The sequence below is a fragment of the Spermophilus citellus genome (assembly GCF_964194105.1).
Source record: "Spermophilus citellus genome assembly, chromosome: 2".
NCBI classification, from domain to species: domain Eukaryota; kingdom Metazoa; phylum Chordata; class Mammalia; order Rodentia; family Sciuridae; genus Spermophilus; species Spermophilus citellus.
In genome coordinates, this window is record NC_138183.1 from 147,039,328 (window position 1) to 147,054,883 (window position 15,556).

A 15,556-nucleotide genomic window follows, 5' to 3' on the forward strand; every position below is an offset into this window, starting at 1 on the left:
GCTAACATTAAGTCTATCTGTATCCTTGAAGTTGTTCTCCTCCAACTTGCATGTCATTGATCAGAACAACAGGACCAAGGAAAACACAGGGTGACCCATTCTTCAGTGCTTCAGAGTTGAGTGGTGATCTTGCTATTGTGGTCTCTATGTTGTACCAGTTTACACAAAGTTGTTAGGGTTTGTGAATGAAAGCTCAAATTTCTGTCTCTGGCTCCATTTCTAGCTCTGGCACAGAAGCAACTCCACATCTAGTTCTCAACATCAGGTGAGAACACTTGTCACAACCCATCTTGAATAATTTGGTCTCACCTCTAAATGTAGAGTTTGCTCATCCCCGACTGAATACATCTATTTCCATCTCTGGACAATCTGTTGATTACCAGAGCTGAATGCTAAGAACCAGAAAGGGCAGAGGAAAGAGGAAAGGTCTCTCTGAGAACATTCAGTTGTTCCAAGGAAAACTCTTCTAAGCAGAGATCAATAGAGACAGTGCCTATCACTGGGAGCAAGAGCAGAAAGAGACAGAAGAAATTGCAGATAAAGTGGAGGTGCTAATACACACCAGGAAAGAGAGCCATGAGGTGAGAGGCACCATCATAAGAAGGCATAGGAATACGCAAATGTGATTTTTAAATAATCAAACTATATGCATACATTGTCTCTTCTTTGTCTGTTTAAGATGAAGTCAGATCATGAGCTAAAGGACAGAACCAGCGAGTTGGATGGACCAAGCAGATAACTTCATCACATTGGTATACCTTTCTGGGCATTTTAATTTGAACAACCCATATGAATTTCTATAAGGGAAGAAAATAAAATACTGTCCATGAAGAGCTAAGAATATCATTCTGCTGTTTTCCTCCATAGCATTCTCCTAATCAGGTCACAATATTACAATGCTGCATTCTATGACTTCACCTGTCCATTTCCAGAGCTCTTTCTTCATATTCACTCTGAATCTCTTTGCTATCTTTCCCTCTGGCTGCCATTTTGTCTGGTCCTCTGTGCTCCAGAGAGCCCACATTTGGGATGCAAAATGATCCAGACTCATCTGATGCCTCTTCCAATCCCAATTAGAAGCATGAGACCTATCCCAACTCTCTTTCTGACCTGCTTCCCTCCTTACCCAATCAACCGATGGAGACATCCAAAGCAGGTCCCAAAATGGAATCTCAAGGAGGAGCTGCAACAGCCTCAAAGAAGAAGGCCATACAAACGTGAAATCTAGCAGAATATCAACTCTAGCGAAAATCTAGCAAAAAAAAAAAAAAGTAAAAGAAAAGGCTGGGAGGCCTGGGCAAAGAGAAACTAAAAACTCTAAGGTAGAGAAGTGGAGGACAGAATAAATGTTCCTACTCCAACCATGAATGACAGATGATTTTACTTCACTCAAGCACAAAGAAGACTTTTGAAAAGATCAGAACTGAAACAGGAAGAATCCTGGTTGGGAGCTCAGGCTTTTGATGCAGGCAGAGATAATTCTGATGTCCAGCTCCATTTCTCACCAGCTAAGTGCCCTCAAGCAGGTTGCGGAGGAGGCCATATCCACCACACAGGAGTGTGTTTGGGGTTTGGATGAGGTCATGACATTAGCACCTATCTAGCCCCTATTCTATAGCAGGCATTGCTCACTGATCATTTTTTCTTACGGAGGACAAAAAAAAAATATTTTTGTCAATAAAGATTGGGAGAGGGGGAAGAGAGGGTCTGGAATGCAGTACTTGGAACTCTGAATGCCAGGAAAAGTTTTCTAGGAGTGTTTTGGAAGGACCCACCAAGGAGATGAGTTCTTTTCTCTGAGGATGTGTCTGGCTCACCTGCGTGTTCTTGGATTAGCAAGATCCTCTATTGTTTTATGAGACTAACCCAGAGCTCTGAATCTCAATGTAGAGTTACAGATTATCCTCACCCTCTCGTTTTATAAACCAGCCCATTGAAACTCTGATTTATAGTATTTTATTACAGATGCTTTGTAAATGAGTAATGAGTGATACCTGAACTAAAGTCTCTTGATGTCCAGATAATGCTGTCTCCTAAATCTATAAAAGTTGCATATAGTTGGATTCTCTTGATTTCAAGATCCCTTTTCCATTGTCTGCATAAGTGCAGTCCTATTGGCTAAATGAGTGGTTTAATTATTGATTTGAAAAATATGGTTACCATGATGATTCATCACATGGAAGACAGTTAGAGCATTCTCCACTTCTAATAGCCTGGGGTGCAGTGGTTGGAGGTGGTTTAAATCACACTGTCCCCTGATTACCTACCACAATCCTCTGTCTTCCATGGTCCTGAGGTTTGAGGACCTGTTTGCTAATGTTGAGACCCAAAAGCTCACATTGAATTAGGTTGTTAAAATGCTCCAGAGGGGACCTGAAACATTGCAATCAGGGACCTTCTTCCGCTCCCCCCCCCCCAAAATATCCTTTGCCTTTAAGGGCTCTTTTTAAAAGCAAGTGAGTTTTCTCTGATCCTCCTTAATAAAGTGCCCCGGCAGCAGGAGCAGCCGTGCTCCCCTTCCTTATTTGAGATCTGTGCAGTCTCATTAAATTTGATGTGTCACAGAGGGCTCGGGCATGTGAAAGGCAGGCTGTGGGGGCAGGACTGGAGGCTGCAGCTCGACTAAGGAAGCGTAATTCATTACGGCTTTTCAAAATGGACGCCCCTCCGGCTTCCTGCTCCATTGATTTTCCCCCCTCTGCAAGTAACAAGTGAAGGGCCAGCTCGGCCTGCAGATTTAACCCTTATTAACAGCTGTTTAAATTAGAGATGCGGTTTGATGGAGAGACAGGAGCCTTCTTATATCCCCACTCAAAGGAAACCAAAAGGAGACGATTAAAGATGAAGCCGCACCAGCGTCTGGTGCTAGGCTGGCGAGACCGCATCTACCCCATCCAAGGAGGGGCCTGGCGGCTATTCAGGAGTTTATCCAAATAATGGGATCCTACTTTGCCCTGATTAAATATTCAAGACCAAACCTTTCCTCACCCGCAGGAAGCAGGATTGCTGTGCCTCGGTGGGTGAGAAGCACACAATTGCAGACTCTGGGGTGTTGACTCCCGAGGTTGAGCTCTGCCTCCTCCTCCAGAGTCTGAGCAGAACTCCTTGGACCACCTGCCTGGCTGGGGTGTCCTTGCATCTTGGAGTAAACTTGTGGGTTGAATTGGTGTTCCTGATTGGAAGCACCTGTTGGGGGAACAGAACCTGCAGAGAGAAAATAACACCCTGCAATTGCCAGCTTGGCCTCTGTGAGACCATTGCATGTATGGCCCCACAAATTAATCAAAGGCAGTGCTGGGTAAAGGAGGATGCTTGTAGTCCAGGATAGGACTGTAGGCAGGACAGGCGGTGGTCTCTAAATTCCTTCCTGGAGAAAAGAACTTGGGGCATTGCACTGGTCATTGCAGACATGACAAAATGTAACTTTGGGGAAAATTCTGCAGGCAAAAGAGCATGCAGAGAAGGAATGGAGGTGGCATGCCTCTGTCAAACATCCCTCCTGCTTTGTTCAGATTTCGACACCCCCCCCCACTTCCTCTACCAAGCCCCATCTTCCATCAAAACATAAAATTGTTCCCAGAACCAGGGTTATATCCTGTGAAAAATGCACACACATGTACTGCTGTAAGAAGGCAATTCCCTCATTCCCATACTATATAAATTTATTTTCCTGACCTGCAGTATCTGACTCAAGGAGTCTAAAAAAGAAATATTCTCTGACAGAAACAAAATAAGACAGTTCTCAGTAAATCATACACTGACAGCAGAGGCATTTACATATTAAGTGAAAGAGGATGTCAGCTCGCTGGCTTCTAATGTTATTTTCAACTGAAGTATATACATACAAGGTTTTTTCTGGAGTCTAAATTTTATTGTAACAATTCATAGTGCAAAACCTTACTATACCTTCCACAAGGAGTTTTTACTCCATAAAAAGTCACTCTTCCTCCTCAGAGTCCTGAAATAGGAGAGAAATACACAAAAGCATGGATAGGTCTCTCTATACCTCCTCAGTTCATTTTCATAGGTTTTACTCAAGTTTTTCTAGAAGACTCAGATTATATTCAGAGTTTGTTATAAATAGGCTTTTCTTCAAACTGTTTTTTTTTAAGAATTTTTAATATTTATTTTTTAGTTTTCGGCGGACACAACATCTTTGTTGGTATGTGGTGCTGAGGATGGAACCCGGGCCGCACGCATACCAGGTGAGCGCGCTACTGCTTGAGCCACATCCCCAGCCCCTTCAAACTGTTTTGAAACAAAGTTTTAAAGAATTCATACTGTCAAGAAAGTTATTGCCAGATTGTACTCACCAAGAAGTGACAAACTTTGGAAATAAAGGTCTTCTACTTGGTTATTTCTTTTTTACTAATGACACCATAGGAAAAATCACAGAGATGAAGCACTGGAAAAATAAACTATAAACTTTCATGTACATCCTGTCAAAGAGCAGATGAAGGGAGGTGTGTACTGTAAGAGCTGCCAAGAACTTTCAGGTTCAGAACAAGTGTCCAAGCATGATGGAGACTTGGCAAAACGTTTTCCTCTTAATTTCAAACTTGCACATATGTATGGAGAAACATAATTCCTATTTTTTCTGAAAAGCTTTCCCTTTCTAGAACATTCAAGTCCTGCTACAGGAGCATGTAGAGCAAGAAGAAGGAGCTACTTATATGGAGGAAGGAAGTTACTGCCCCTCAGGGAGAAACTCTTTGAGAGGGGACACTCCAGGAGGGACATGGCTCATCTACACACTGTCTCCACACAGTGAGATAGTTATGGAGAGGTAAAGGTAAGGATGGAGGCTGGGAAAGAAAGAAAAACAACTTACTGATATTACTGAATACTTCATGTGTCCCCAGGAATGTCCTGAGAACTTTATACATCTTGTCTCATTCAATCTTCGTAACAATCCTATGAGATCAATTATCTCCCACCCCATTTATTATCTTTTTCATTTATAGATGGGTTGGGTAACCTCTTTAAAGCCTGAGGGGCTGAACTGGGACGAGGATGGCAATCTATATAATTTGAAAGCCACTTTCTTTCCACTATAAAATACCATCTCTAGTCTCAAGGGTCTTTGGAAGTCACACAACCAAACACTACCAAAATCACAAAAGGAGTAGAAATAAGAACCTTGATTCTTACTTCAGCCAACTTTCTACAATAGCAGAGTGGCAAATGTTGTGTCCACTTCAAAATGGTTTTTCTACCCATTCGATTTCCTAAATGTGTCTTGCATATTCTCTTGTTACAGTTCTTAATACTATGCCTCACATAATCAGAAACATGCCATACTATGCCATAATGACCATAAAGGGGATCTGTTATATCCATCAATTGTTTCAACAAATATTCACTTGTGCCTCTTACACTACAGAGCCCTTGGGTTAATAAAAGAAATCCATCAGGCACAGCCTTAGCCTGACATCTTGTCCTCACCCTTAACCCCTTTTGACTACCTTATACTTAATCCCACTATGATTATCAGAAGCTAGAAAGACTGTGCAAGCAAAGCAAATCTAGACAGGCATCCATGCAACACCACAGAGGGGTGGTTCCAATTCCCACAATGAAAGTAGAAGGTCTGATTAACCAGGGGCTTCTCTGATGACTAACACAGGTCTCAATCTTGTCCTGGCCTCAAACACAATCTTTCTTCCATCCTGGCATCCATTCCTCCAGCCTAAGCACAGACCTGCCTACCTTGGCTCCTTCCCCTTTCTCTCCCATTCACTCAGTCCCACTTGCATCTGAACTAGTTTCCCGTCTACCCTTCACATTCCACACCACCTTCCCTACTAGCCCTGTCTTTAGTGTGCTGTGAAATCTGCTCTGTTTAATGAATAAAAATGCATATAGCCACAAGCCCTTACACAGCATTCTTTCCACCCCACCATCTAAACAGAAACATGGTCTTCTCTTAATTATACAATAGTTCTTAAACCCCTTTCCAAAGAAAACAAAAATAAATAAAAATTGATTACCCTTTTTCTCAGCCTCCTATGCAGAGCATTGTGCCACAGTCATTGCATGCCATGAGAGCCCTTCTTTGCAATTCTCCTACCTCACTCCTTGATGTGATCTTCTGACCCTGGACCCTTTTACTTCATCAGCCCATTAAGCTTGTACTGATGATTGATGACCTTGGCCTCTCAGGATCTCAACCAGCTCAACATCAGTGAACTTCATCTCCTTTCTGTTTCTCATAACAAAGTCAGTGACTCTCAAAGTATGGTCCTTGGAACAGTAGCATCAGCATCATCTGGAAACTCATTAGCAATACTAATTCTCAGGCTTCACCCTGGGCCTTTTAAATCTAAATCCTAAGAGAGTGGAGCGGCAGTTTGTGTTTTACCAGGCTCTGCAGGTGATTCAGATGCACTGAAGTTTTAGAACTACCACTACTAAGTAAGGCCACACCATGGACCATGTACGTCATCATCATCTGAACTTTTCTACTCCAAAATATCTCTGCTTCACTGTCTTGCCATCACTATTTCCAGGCCCTCAAATTTGCTAATCTAATATTTTTCAGAGCCTCTTCCAGCCTCACCCCCACCCAATCTAGGCCCAGATCAGCCATTCCCATTATACCTATAAGCCTGCAACTGTTACTTGACTGGTTTTCCTTAACATAGACTTTTGACCCCCAAAAAAGCTATAAGATTGAGAAATTCCAAGCTATTTGCTTTCTCTGGGACCTTGCTGCTGGTTTATATACAAAATATCTTTTCTTTTGAAAATGCTAATATTTCTAACACTCATTGACTTTCTTCAAGACTGACATTTCTACTTAATCTTCCACTCTGTGGGCAGATGACCTTGATTCTGTAAAAAGAACAAAGTCACCCAAACAAGTTCCTTCAATTTCCATCTGCTGGTCTCCAAACCATCTCTCTAGCTGATCTGCCTGACACTGCGGTAGAGGTGAGCCACCTTCTGCAGGTGCTGATTCCCCTCCTTGTGACCCCACTAACCTTGCCCCTCAGGAATGCCAGTGGAATGCAGGGTCTCTAAGAGGAGAAGTTCAAGACTGCATATTGCCAGAGAGGGGAGGCAGTTGAGGGATAACAGTGTCATAGGTGAGAAATAGATCCCAGGTGAGACCTGGAGAAGAGCTGTTTTGTGGTGGCTGTTTGTAGATAACTGATTTTGGTAGAGATTGAGAAGGTCAGAAAGATTGTAGGAGGTTAAGGGAATAGTAGGAAAGATGCAAGGGTGTGCCTGCTCCACCATTAAAAGAAATTTATCCATGCAGTAAAGGATGAAAGGAGTGCTGTACAGAGAGTAAAGTGGGTGGACTCCTCTCTGCCGTTGGTGAGACTGTGTTTGCTCTATGCAGAGGGAGAGCATCTAGTAGAGATTGATGGAGTAAGGTTACTAGAAGATGGGACGATTGAAGGAAAAAAAGAGTTGTAATGGATAGGAAAATATGTACTGCAAAACCGCAGGAGACCATTTAATATGACTCTTTTTGAAAGTTACAGTACAGTTTATCAACTCACATAGACCCAAATGGAAATAAATTGACTTGTATAACCAGCAAGAGTAGGAGTGTGGATGGAGATGGCTATTCCCAAAACACGATCCTTCAGGACCACTGGCTCATCTCTGCCACTTCCTGTGTAGGGCCCATACTCTCTCTATAAAGCCAAGCATAGGCTAGACCCACTCCACAGTCTGCTCCTGGCACACATCTTTTCATCAGAAAAGAAAGAGTTTTTCCCCAGGTCCAGTTAAATGCCATAAGTATTCTGATTTGTCCTGTCTATTTTGTGCCCTAAAGCTTTAGAAAGAGGGAGAAGACAAAGTCTTATGATTGATAGTCCACATTAAAAACACAGGATGGATGGAAAAGCTCTTCTTCACTCTCCCACAGAAGGTATGGTACATTGACCTCCCAGCTTAGGAAGAAATCTTGCATAGGGACACAGAAACAATCAGTGTCAACTAAAAGTAGTGAGCCTTGGACAGGAACCGAGGCACCTCTATGACACTGTGTATGTGAATGTTTTATATGTAGGTATTTTATGTGTGCCTACCTATGTATGGGTATATAGTTACTGAAGTCTGTCCTAGGCCAAGTACTCTGGAAGCAGAGGCTGAGACGGTCTGGTATACAACATGTTCACTAGGTATCTGCACCCGTGAAAGGAAGAAAAAAGAAGTTGTATTTGGCAGTAAAATTTCAATGCAGCCTGACAGAGCCTGTATAAGCCAGTAGAGAGTTCTGGAACAAGTGTCACTAGTAAGTATCATCTTACATCAGAAGGAAATGGCTAGACCAAAGTGGCCAGGCCTTGATCCTCCTGCCTCACTCACTGCTGGATGTGGGCGGCCCAGGAAAGGCATGATGCTGCCGGGAAAGCTCTCTGCAACTGAGGCAGAGAGATGATGCTGACAGCTAAGGGCTGCCGTCTGCATTCCTCGGTACTATGCAGTAAAACTCCTTAAAAGAGGGATCCACAAAGTGCCTCTGCATGTCTACAATCCCTGAGTAGAGGAAGCAGTTCTGTCAAATGCCCTTACCAGGCCTCACTGCCCTACGCCGGTGCCAGTCTGGGAGCAGCAAAGTTAAGTGGAGGGTGTCTGGGCTCACATGAACCTCCAATGAGTCCATGAAAAAGATATTTCCAATTCTAGTATGAGTAGATGTAATAAATTTAAAATGGCAGCAACTTCCTTAATGTACCTCTCATCAAGAAGTGGGGGCTGTATCCTCTTTCCCTGAATGGACTGGCCTCTGAGTGTTTTGGTCTCTAGGTTATATCAGAAGAAACACTGTGCTATTCTTAGGTATATCTTCAAGAGAATTTACTCTCTAGAAGCCCTATTCTCTCAAATAAGTCCGACTACGCTGCTGGAGAGATACAGAAGAGCTCCAAGATGACTTGGAAATGGAAAAGGACCCGTGTGAGCCCAGCCTTCAGCCATCCTCACCCAGCTGCCAGGCAAGTGAGTGACAACTACCCACCAGCTGAATACCACCAGGTGACCCAGCTGATACCCATCAGCCACACCCTGCTAAACACTGACAAAATGGTGTGACATGATAAAATTCAGTTGTTTAATGTCCCTCGTTTTCCAAGTAGCAACAGATATGCAGCAACAGATAACTGGAAGTGTGGGCAGAAACAGAGCCAAGAAAGGACATGGCAAGTTCTGGATCAGTTAAGATGGAAAAGTCACAGTGCAAGGACAGCACAGTGAGGGCCAGGATGGGTAGAGCCTAATAAACAAGAAGTTGGTGGGCAGATTAGAGGACACATCCATGGGACTTGCCTGACTTCTTCTGAGATGAACACCCCTGGCCTCCAGACTCCTGGTGAAGTGGTGAAGGAGACAATCTGCTAACATTAGTAGATGACAGAAAATAAAATTGTAGCTTGGAGATGAAAAACAAATGGAGAAAAGTAGAGCACAGATGCCAAGAAAAATGAGCAGCATGAATAACAGGGTCAGCCAAATGAGCCACTGAATGTCAGATGGCCAGGATGCGTGACAGTCAAGTCACCAGCGTTTTGAGACCCTACCAAATGATTCTCTGCCATTGGGCAGCAGAACTGGGATTGATTCAGTTACAATGGGCACCTCAGTCCAAAGGAGGTTAACAAGAGATGTGCTGATGAAGATGACCATGTGTCAAGCCCAGCCAGGGCCCTGGTGCAGCAACACTGGTGCCCGAGAATGTCGAGCGCATGGAGATCTTGGTAAAAGAATAAATCAGCATCCCATTCATTTGTTCATCCAACAAATACTTATTGGGAATCTAATATGTGCCAGGTGCTATTCAAAGCAACTTAGTTTTTACCTGAGAGTGAACATGAATGGGAAGAGAAAATGAAATTAACTAAGTCCACTGAATAGAGATTGATACCAGTGGACAACATAGTCTTCTCCATCATTTGTGGTACTGATTTGTTTCCATTGTTTTAAGACTAAAGGGTTTAGCGTTTCCTCATTACTTAAACACATTGTAAAAGGAGCGCCTGTAAAGGTCCTGTCTGGTTCCAAACATAGACTGTACTCTGAAATACATTCAGAAAGATTTTAAATATTTTATGAATGGCCTGGACTCCTTATAGGCCATACAGTATAGAAAACCTGGCCTCTGACCACTATTATAATAAAGGGTAAGTAACTTAACCTTTCTGTGATTCAATGTCACTATCTATGGCAGACAGTGATCCTGAACATCCTGTTTTGAGCACTTACTGGCTCCATTCATTTGATAAACACTTACTGAACATCCTAGTGTGTGCCAGCTGTTGGGCTGGGTCTGACAGAAACAGTGGCATTAACAGATATTGCTCATCTTTGAGAAAACCTTAGTTTATATGAGAGCTAAGCCTATAATCAGCTCACTATAATCCATATGCCAAAATTCTGAAAATGTACTGTTCACAGTGTATTTACTATGTACATATATGTGTTTATATAGACACATGTGTATATACATATATATTTGTACATATATATACACATACACATACATACATACACACATACATACACACACACACATACACACACACACAGACATATATATATATATATACATACACACACATATTCTCCTTTAGTCCTCAGAAGAATTCTATAAAGTAGATATCACTTTCTCCAGGTTCTATGACTCAGAGACAATAACTGCCCAGAGGTAGGTGTATCACAAATGGTTAGACTAAGTTATGGTTTCCAAAGTCCCTGCTATATTCTCAATACCACAAAACCTTAGGAAGTACTACATTTATGTGCTGATATGACTCTTAGGTTGGCTTGTACTCCTTAAAGAGTATGTATCTTGCCTGATCCATCAGGATTTCCTCCTCCTATGCTTAACATATATTAGTAAAAAAAATATGCATTTTATAACCAAAATGAAGTGCACATTTAACAAACATATGTTCTCTAGAAGTATGTAATAGACATTAAGTAATTTAAAAAACAGAACAATGAGAGGATGCACAAATGAATGGAAGAGAGAACGTGTCGATGGGTTTAAATAATGTGTGAATGAAAGTCAGATGAGCTCTGTCTCGGGGCATTTGTGTTTGCTTTTCCTGCTATCTGGAGTGGTTTTTCCAAAAATCATTACATGGCATGCTTCCTCAGCCCTCTCTTCAGCTCTCTGCTTGAATTTCTCTCCATGAGTATGTTCTTCACTGTGACCCTACAGAAACAGCAAAACCCCAGCAACCACCACCTCTGTATTTTATTCAGCTCCATTATTTTTTGCAGACTTACCACCACCTTACGTGTGTGTATGTGTGTGTGTGTGTGTGTGTGTATGTGTTGGTGTGATGTATATCACACATGTACAAGTACACCTGTTAATTCATTTACTCTGTCTGCCTCTCCTGCCATAAACTCCTTGAGAACAGGAGCTTTGTCTGTATCATGCCCTGCTACATCTGAATGTCAAGGGTGCTCAACTAATATCTGTTGAATGAATGAACTTGGCTATTAACCATTGCCATAGGAATAAGATTGCTTCCTACCTTTCCTCTTGTTGTGCCTGAGGAAAAAAATCATTTTAGCAATCATTTCAATGGCGCTGTGTTCCAGAAACGTACTTCTTGGAAAAAAAGCTATGAGGTTGCTTTTTTGTTTTCTTTTCTTTTCCCTTATGTCTTTGTGTGTGTGCGCACATGCCATGGGGTTTGGTTAGGGATGATGTGTTACTACTTTTCCTGTCTGCAGGAGCTGGAGAGAAAACCCAGCTGTGTGCATTCTTTCTTCAGTCAACTCAAAAGGTCAGAAAGCGAGCTTTGCACCTAGAGAGGAAGGCATTGTGAAGGCCTCCTCCTCTCCTCTCCTTCCTTTCACCTCTTGATTTTGCTAGTGGGTTGATGTTAAGTAAAATATTGTTACAGCCATTATGATGTTAGAAAAGGGTGAAAGAAGAAACCCTGAAACTAATGTGTACTTCGTGGCAGGACAAAAGAGGTGTAAACACCTCCATTCAGGCTCTCTGTGTCTACTGCCCACAGCTCACCATCAAGCACTTAAAAGTGTTCACTCTCTGATACAGCTTTTTTTGTTTTGTTTTGTTTTAGATAATTAGTTTGAGAAAGTTCTTCTTTGCAAGATAGATTTAAAGCATAATACTGTAATAATATTCATTGCAATGGAATTTTACCTTTATGATAATATTACCTACACTGGCAACCAATCTCATTCCCCAATTCTCTGTGTCTCTAATTACTTGGAGAAACATCCTAACATTGTGATATTTAAGTGTAGGCCCTATGTGACTAGGATGTTAATAGACTTTGTAGAACCTTTGGAATTAAAATAAACTATAAGATGGTGAGCTCACAGCAAAAGTTGAAATATTAATAATAATTTGTGTGACTTCATATTTCACATTTTACCATTGCTACTCTCTGTGTGAGGAATAAGTCAGATATTTATTTTCTCCCAATTACGGACGGTGAGACTCTAGGAAGACCAACAATACCTTTCGGACACACAGCTACAGATAGTAAAGCCAAAACTAAAGCCAAGTTCTCTGGGTTTCTAAGCCTTCTTCCATTGGCTCTAAATAGCCCAGAAAACTTGAGACTGCAGTGGCTGGAGGCCTTCCCCTTAACAAGTCACAGCTGGGACTCCATCAGGAAAAGTTAGGATCTTTGAAGGCAGCTGGTGATGAGAGCATCATGGAATTTGTGCCTCTAAACCCAACTCAGGTCAGTGACTGTCAGGAAAAAGCCCTGAATCCTAGACTAAACAGAGGAAAGCAGAGGTGCCCGGTGGGCCTGCCACAGCGGCCTGATTTCTGGTCTGGCCAAGCATTCACTCTGAAATCCTGATGGATTCAGCAATAAATCATTGCTTCCGTTCTTAAATTTCTCTCTTGCCATGAGAAAAGTTATTTACTTTATGATTAATAGTGCTCTGAAAATATCCACGTAGGTATATTTCTTCATTTCTGCCCTCGCTCCTCTCTTTCTGCTTTCCGTCTCCAGCCTCCCTCTCTTCCTCCGTTTCTCTTCCCTCTCTCCTTAGAGAAGGGCCTTTTAGATCCTCAATCTTGCTTAGGGTGTTAGTTTTCTATTTCTCTGTTAAAAATTATCACAAATTCCCATCTTAAAACAACACACATCTATTATCATACAACTTCTGTAGGTCGGAGGTCTGGGCATAGCATGGCTACATGGTCTGCTCAGGGTCTCACTGGGCTAAGGTCAAGGCACTAGCTGGGGCTGCTGTTCTCATCTGGGTCCTCTTTAAAACACATTGGTTGATGCTAGATGTCCTTGAGGCTTTAAGATGAGAGATGCTTAATTTCCTGATAGCTATTGGCCAGCGACGACTCTCAGTGCCCAGAGGCTGCCCACAGTTCTGTGCCATGGGCAATCCAGTGGCAATTCACAGCATGGATATTTATTTTTCCTACCTGGAGAGTGTCTCTCTGACTTCCTTTTCTTCAACAGTGGAAAGAAACTCTGCTTTTAAAGTGTTCTGTGACTAAATCGAGCCCACCAGGATAATCTCCCATCTTAAGATCAACTGTTCCGTGTTACATAAGCTAATCACAGGGTGAAACCCATCACACCCACAGTCCCAGAGTCTATGCAGGACATGCAGTCAGGGGCATGGAAAATTCTGGGCCCCATCTTAGATTCTGCCTGCTTCACTTGGCAGTACCCAGGTGTGTGGGATGCAGTGTGAACAGCAAGACAAGACTCTTTCTCCTCTCATGACTCTGCCCTACTACTTGACACCTGTCCTCTCAGATGCCTATTTCTTGGACCTCTTCTAACTCTGGCCACTTTTCCATCAGCCATTGCGTTGGTTCCTTCTCATCTCTGGATACTAAATGCTGGTTCTTCAGGATACTCACATGACTCTTCTGTTTGTCTATAGATGCGATGGAGTTTTACTCAGTCATAAATAAGAATGAAATTATGGCGTTTTGCTGGTAAATGAATGGAAGTGGAGAACATCATGCTAAGTGAAATAAGCCAGATCCAGAAAGTCAAGGGTCAAATGTTTTCTCTAATATGCAGAAGCAAGAGCAAAATAAGGGGAAAAGGAAGTGGGGACAACACTCTTACGAAAATAGAAGAGAGATTAGTAAAGATCAGATGGAAAGAGGTTGAGTGGGAGGGAGGAGGAACAGGAAAAGGAAGGAATGGTGGAATAAACCTACCATATATGAATATACCACAGTGAATTTCACTGTTATGTATATATATATAATGCACTAATTTAAAAAAATTATAAATAAAGTATTCCTTAGAGATCTCATCCCACCCTAGGGTTTGAAGTACCATCCATTAACAGATGGTTCCCTAAATTATTTCTATAGTTCAGACCTCTCCTGTGAGTTCCTGACTCATGTAACCAATTTCTTCCCCAATATCTCCACTTGATGTTCAATAAGATTATCAAACTTAACATTTCTAAAGATAAATCTGATTCTGAAACTTTCCCTAAACATTCCTCTAGTCCTCCCCATCTGAGAAAATGGTGACTCCAGCATCCTACCAATTTTTCAGGCCAAAATTTCTGGAGTGATGTTTAGCTCCTCTTTTTCTCACATACCACAGATCCAATCTATCAGCAAAGACTGTTGGCTCTGCCTTCAAACTGTATTCCGAAGGCTGGGCATGTAGCTCAGTGGTAGAGAGTTCACCTAGCACGTGCAAGGCCTTTGATCCCCAGCACCACAAAAAGAAAACACAAAGAAACAAAAGCAAAATTATGTACATAATCTGTCAACTGCTTACTTCCACTATAAGAAAGCCACCATTGTACCTTGCCTGGGTTCTTGTAGTAGATATTTAACTACCTATTTATTTCCACCTTTCTCACCTGCTAACATTCTAGCCTGTTTTCTGCACAGCAGCTAGAATGACCCTTTCAAAATGAAATGAATCATGCTACTCCTCTATTGGAAATGCTCCAACAGCTTTCCATCTCACCCAAAGAAAATATCAATCTATACTCCATGAGTTCCCCCCTGCCATTTCTCATCTCCTGTCATGCTGCTGTCTCCACCCCACTCTGCTCACTCCACTTTACCATAACACGCTCCACGATGCCCACTGTGAAAACAAAGCATATGCCTTCCATAGGGCGTTTGCACTTGTTTTTCTGTTGCTCTTTCTTCAGATATTCATCAGGCTCATTTCCATGTTCTTTTCCAGTGTTCGTTCAAATATGACTTTTTTTCAGAAAAAAATTCCTGGACAATTTTACATATCAGGACACCATCCTGGGACTCCATCTCCCTTGGCCTGTTTTACTTTTCATCAGGATACTATCACCTCCTTTCATTACCCATGAAGTAATCCACTGTGTATATTTATTTCCCATTACCACATATAAATGTAAGCTGGATGACTTGGGACTTGGTCAGTTCACTGCTGTGTCCCAGAGCCACAATTAGTCATGTCAGGAACATAGTAAGAGCATTCAATGCACAATTTTGCTGAATGAATGAAAGATGTCCAATCACAGCTGGGTGCAGTGGTGCCCACCTGTAATCCCAGCAACATGGGAGGCTGAAGCAGGAGGATCCAGAGTTCAAAGCCAGCCTCGG